Raw genomic sequence first — 6,552 nt, forward strand, 5'->3', positions numbered from 1 at the left:
TGAACAGTAAGTGTCATGCCCCAGAGGATGAGAACAATTTTTGTATTTTGGGAACTAGAAAGAGATCATCTATCCTTGTATGGGGAAGATTGGTAAGAGATAAGGCAGAGAGATTGTGAAAATAAGATCTTGTAGTCTTTTAAGTGATATTAGGGTTTTAGATTTGATTCAGAGAGAGATGGCATTTTTTTTTGAGCAGAGAATTGACATGATTTGACATCTGTATTAAAAATAAATGTGACAGCTGTAAAGAGAATTTGTAAAAAAAAAAATTTGACAGCATAAAGAGACTGTATGAGACAAACGAGAAAATAGGAAGATTAATTAGGTTAGTGATGAGTCCAAGTAAGATATTTGGGTGGCCTAGACTAAAATGTCAGAAGCAAAAATGTTGTAATCTACATATTATGTCCAAATATATTTTTGGAACTGACATGGAATACATTTAAATAGCAAATTCAGATTTAATTGTAATACATTTTGTTGAGTGTTTACATTAACAGATTACAAGGAAAAGCTGTGGAGCAAGATTCAGTATTTACAAAATTAATATAATTTACTTTTCCACTAAAAGTATCCAAATATAGAATATGATTTTGTTTGAACAGATACGCTTTCAAAACTACCCACTCTTGGGGCGCCTGGGTGGCTCAGTTGGTTAAGCGTCCGACTTCGGCTCAGGTCATGATCTCATGGTCCACGAGTTCAAGCCCCGCATGGGGCTCTGTGCTGACAGCTCAGAGCCTGGAGCCTGTTTCAGATTCTGTGTCTCCCTCTCTCTCTCTGCCCCTCCCCTATTCATGCTCTGTCCCACTGTGTCTCAAAAATAAATAAATGTTAAAAAAATTTTTTTAAAAGTACCTATTCTTTTGATACAGTGTCTAAAATGAATGAATAAGTAATTCCCTCACTCTTCAGTGAAGAATATGATGAAATATCTGATGTAACTTTAGTAACTCCCTTTTAGAATAAGCTGAGTTATTTTACCTAAAGTAACAAAATATTGTTCCCTAAATTTAGCCACAAAATTGTGAAGGACTTTTAGGAGAATGGTTTCCATTTCTTAGGAAACCAACTGAATTGTTTACTCATCTCTTGCTGATATTGACATAGTGACGGTCATGCCTTTCTTAGCAAATACAATTTATTTAGTTTGAAACATTTAGTTTGAAACATTCAGTGTATATTTCCCTCTCTTCATTGACAAGGTCACTCTGATCCAAACTAACCCTTCTGTTTATTAAACTGGAAGTAATCTTTATAAAACTTCTTTATGGATGTAAAGTTTACAAAGATCCTAAGACCATAGTGATTAAAACCTTTCTATATGAATCTAAATATAAATGGTCTATTTGCCAAAGCTATATGTGAATATATGTGAATAAATGCATATATATTTGTTAAATATAAGTAGATTATGTATTTTATTTTGTATTTGTGCTGTCATTTTATTAATAGAGTACTATGTCATTTATGCTAATAAAAGGCATTCATCCATCCTGCATTTTTTTCATGCCAGGATACATTTAAATAGCATATGTATTAATGTACATATATTATATTCTAATTTTACATTTGGATCCTTAGAGTAAAATAAGTTTCACAGTAATGCTTAAACACACCAAGATATTGATTGTATTTATTGTGGTTTAATTTGGATATTTTGTGTACATTTGGAGATTTCATCAAAATATGAAATCTTCAGTGACAACCTGAGGAGAGTACACATTACACAAGATCAAAATCTGTTTCTACTTATCCATCAAGTACCTACCGAGTGTCTCCCCACTTAGGTCTTAGGTCACAACATTTACCATCAAAGTGTCCTTGGTCACATGGAATTTACATCACCTTTGAATTATTCATCCAGATGGCTTTAATATTTATGATACTTTTTATTTTAGCTATAGAGTTGCCTAAATATTGTACTTTTTTCTGAGATATATACATATATATATATATATATATATATATATATATACATATATATATATGCTAACTAAATTCACATGGGGAATATGCATTCAGTTTTAATAAATATAATTTAATTTGCCTGCTAGATCAATATGGTAAGTAATGTCGTTGATCTCTTCTTAAAAATATATATATTCTGTGGTTTGGACCATTACTCTCTTGTCTCCGACCACATTTCTTTGTTCCCCTTTACAGAGAAACACATTTCCTCAGAAGAGTTATTTACACTCAGTTCTGCAATTCTTCATCTCCCGGCTTTTCTTCAAGCCATTCCAATTAGGCCTTCACTCCTAAAACTCAAATAAAACTTCTCATCAATCTGGCTCCAATGAGGAAGTAAAAAATCACAATAATTTGAACAGGGAAAGTTTAACTTTGAAAACATTATTTTTTAAGTTATTTTTAAGTTTACTTATTAATTTTGAGAAAGAAAGAGAGTGAGTCGGGGAGGGGCAGAGAGCAAGAGAGAGAGAGAAAATCCCAAGCATGCAGCCTGTCATTGTGGGGCTTGATCTCAAAAACCATGAGATCATGACCTGACCCTAAATCAAGAGTCAGATACTCAACTGACTGAGCCACTCAGGTACCCTAACATTGAAAAATTATTAACTGTAGCTGTGGGTTGAAGTAACAGGGTCTCCTAGGGCTGAGATAGGGGGCCAAAGATACCCTCCCCCAGCCCAACCTCAGTACTCAGAAGTTACCTTCTTGGAGAGAGCAGGACCTTGGCTCACTGGAGGTCAGAGGATTTGCTGTGAGGCTGTACTGGCAGAATGTGCTGGAATTCTGCCTTTAGGAGTTTGCTGGAAGTAGGCTCTCTAGGGTGTTTTGTTCTTTCCTTTGGAACAGATTGCTCATTTTGCTTGACTCTCTGTATTTGTTTCTTGAAGCAAATGAAACAGCAGCCTCTCCCAGTCTTAAAGGAGTGGTTTTGTGCCCTAGCCCTTGGTTGTCTCTTGAACTTTTGTGGCTGTCTAAGATTACTGATTTAATCTGGACAGGTCCCTATTGTTTAGGGTGAGCCAAGACTCACCAATGTTCAGAGGGAGTGACCTCGGGTAACAACTGGTTTCAGGCTGTGGGAGCCTGCCTGACTTTCTTTCTGGTTGTTATAGTTTTCTGGACCGAGAAACACAAGCTCCTCTGGCCACCAGGGCGAGGCAATCAAGAGGCGCCTCCCGTGTGGACTGCGCTCACCAACCTGTGTTAGCAAGGTTGAGGGAGACCTCTAGGGTGGGGCACAGTCCCAGCTTTAATGAAACAGAAGAGCGCTGAGCTGGGAATCTTGTGGCATCTGGATGCACCTGCCTGCTGTAGAAAGGTAGAGTGAGATTTCTTGCCCTCTCCCTCTCGCCAGCACCTCTGTCCCCAAAGAAAGGCCCAACTATTCCCATCCCTCCAGTAGATTCTTTAAGATTAGCAGATGAGGGGCGCCTGGGTGGCTCAGTCAGTTAAGTGACTGACTTTGGCCCAGGTCATGATCTCGCGGTTCATGGGCACTTCGGCCTCTGTGCTGACAGCTCAGAGCCTGGAGCCTGCTTCAGATTCTGTGCCTCCCTTTCTCTCTGCCCCTCATCTGCTTGTTCTCTCTCTCTCTCTCTCTCTCTCTCTCAAAAATAAATACATCATTAAAATTTTTTAAAAAGATTAGCATATGAAACTCATTTGTATATAATCCAGTCACCTTTCTGGTTGCTGCTGCCTCTGTCCTGGGTCCTGTGACAACTGCATCCAGGCACCAGCTCCTCAAAAGGAGTGTCTCAGATTTCTGCAGCCCATTGGTTGTAAAGCCCATTGGTTTCCAAAGCCAGAGATTGGAGGACCTTTTCTTTCCAGGGCATGTCCCAAGGGTTTAGATGCCCCAAATCCCTCACACCTCAGGGAGAGACTCTGGACCCTTGAGATCCATGTCTCAAGGATCTCCTACCTTGGTGAAATCATGTCTCTGCCTCTCCTACCATCTAGAGAGGTAGATGGAGAGAGCTGAGGAGCTCTTTTTTATACCCTTGGCTGTGGAGAGAGCTGTTCAGTTAGTTTTTAATTCTTTTTTTCAGTGGAATTTATTCTATATGTAGCTATGAATTTGGTTTCTTTGTGGGAGGAGGTGAGTTCAGGGCCTTCCTACACTGCCATCTTAAACCTCTTCTATTAATTTTTATTTTAAAATATTCACCATGACCAAGATATAATCCAGATTTTTCTAAGCATCACTCATTATAAATATTATTACAATAAACACCTCTGTACATATATCACTGTGGGTAATTAAGCATACTTCTGACAGACAGCTTCCCAGAACTGGAATTGCTGATCCAAAGTAAATGAGCATGTTAAAATATGTTCATTACTTCCAAACTGCTCTCAGATATGCTATAAATTCATACTTCCATTAATTTTATACCAGTCCCAATTTGCCCACGCCCACACGACAATTGGACACTATCAATTCAATTATCCTTATCTATGTGATAGGCAATAAAAAGCATCTCATTGCTTCTTCAACCTGAATTTCCTGATTACTATGTTTCCAAATATTCTCTATCATATTTATGTAGTATATATTCACTTTTTTCCTGTGAACTCTACATTCAATATCACTTAATCACCACAAATTCAAATGGAATGTGTAAGGAAGCAAAGTTTATTTAATATAAAGTTATCTTCTCTTTGTCTAGCTATCTTAATTAGGAGAGGACAAATCACAAATTTACCAGAACAGTACAATAATGTCTCTTTCATGATAGTAATACAATGCGACTAGAATCACACTCATAAATATCTCCCATGACAAAACAAATGCGTTATGTACAACACTCATTCATTTTGCATTGACAAATCCTTTTTTTTTTTACTAGCTACATATGGTCAATTTCTCTTTTTTTATGTTGTATCTTTTTCAATTGCACCTAGGAGTCATTTTAATATAGATAATTGAATTGCAGTTAATTCTCCATCTGGTGTTCCAGATTGGTTACTTACTACTGCTGATTTGAGGCTGATATTTTTCATTTATATTACTTGATCATTTTATTCACTGTCACATGTCTAACAGTATGTGACATTTATAAAGCATATCATACGAAAATAATTTAAAATTCCCAAAGTACAATTCCATTTGAAGCACTGGGAAGTCTTACACAAGACCTTGTATGATTCAGGTTTCAGCTAAATTGCTATAACTTATAAATCATTTGTGAAATACAATTGTAAAAGAACTGTATAAATAGGAAGATGTTTGGACACTAGCATGTGACCTATTATTTTTAGTATACTACTTTAATATACAGAATACCTTGTCAATACAGCAAACTTTAATAAATTGGATTATCATTTGATGATTTAGAAATCTTGACATTATTTTATCAGAAACTAGAAATTTGAAAATATTGCATCATCAGAAATATACTTAGTATTGTGGATGCAACTCTTCTATGCATAAATCATTTTTAGTGTCCGAATCACAGTTTTAAAGCACTTTGACTTGGTTAGATTCTGTTAGGAAAGGAAGGGATCCTGTGGTTGGTAAAAAAAATTGCTTTGAATAAAGAGAAGGTTAACTTATTACTGGGACATTTAATAAGAGGGAAATTAGATACTCTTCAAATTGCATTTTGATAACCATATCCCCATTTTAATGTTTCTATGAGTGCTAAATCAGATAATTCATTAAAAATAAATTAAATTCAACATGTGTTTGTTATCTCATTACCTGCATTATCATTCCCATTTCAGGGTTTATGAATCAGGTCTCATATAAGTTTGAATTGCTTGCCAGGTTCAACAGATTTTTAAAATTTTTTTTTAATCTTTATTTATTTTTGAGAGAGAGAGACAGAGCGTGAGCAGGGGAGGAACAGAGAGAGAAGGAGACACAGAATTCGAAGCAGGCTTCAGGCTCTGAGCTGTCAGCAGGCCCAATGTGGGGCACGAGGCTCAAACCCACGAACTGCGAGATCAAGACCTGAGCCAAAGTCGAAGGCTTAACTGACTGAGCCACCCAGGCTTCCCATAGATTCAACATATTTCAAAATCACCAAGAACCTATGTTCCTCCTTCTAAAGACAGCTCTGTAAATTGTGTCAGATAATGGACAGTAAGCACCATCTGATCCAGTTTTCTGATTTCCCAGCAAAGAAAACTGAGTCACAGAGGGCTTAATGGACGAGCTCATCTGCAGGCATTAGGTTTTGAGCAGGTCACAAATACTGATGATAACCTTGTGTTACGTTTTGAGATGTATTGATACTTTAAATACAAAAAGGGTTATTTGATAGTAGCTGAGTACATAGTGTTTGAGCAAAATACATTAGATTTTGAAATACTGAGGAAGATGATTAATTTTTTTTAATGTATGGGAAATATTACATATCACCTTTGCCCAATTTGAAAATGTATTCATATTTGTTTCCTTCACTATCTGCATTAACTCATAAAAAAGAGCCAGTTCCTCCTGATTGTTTAAATTTTATTAAAAAGCCTTTGAACATGTTTATATTATCTCATATGTTATAACAAGCATCTCCGAACCAGCTTCCTCTACACCAGGAATTCTTTTCAGCCCTTAGGAATATTGTATAT

Source organism: Panthera leo, chromosome F3 (assembly GCF_018350215.1).
Source record: "Panthera leo isolate Ple1 chromosome F3, P.leo_Ple1_pat1.1, whole genome shotgun sequence".
Taxonomy (NCBI): Eukaryota; Metazoa; Chordata; class Mammalia; order Carnivora; family Felidae; genus Panthera; species Panthera leo.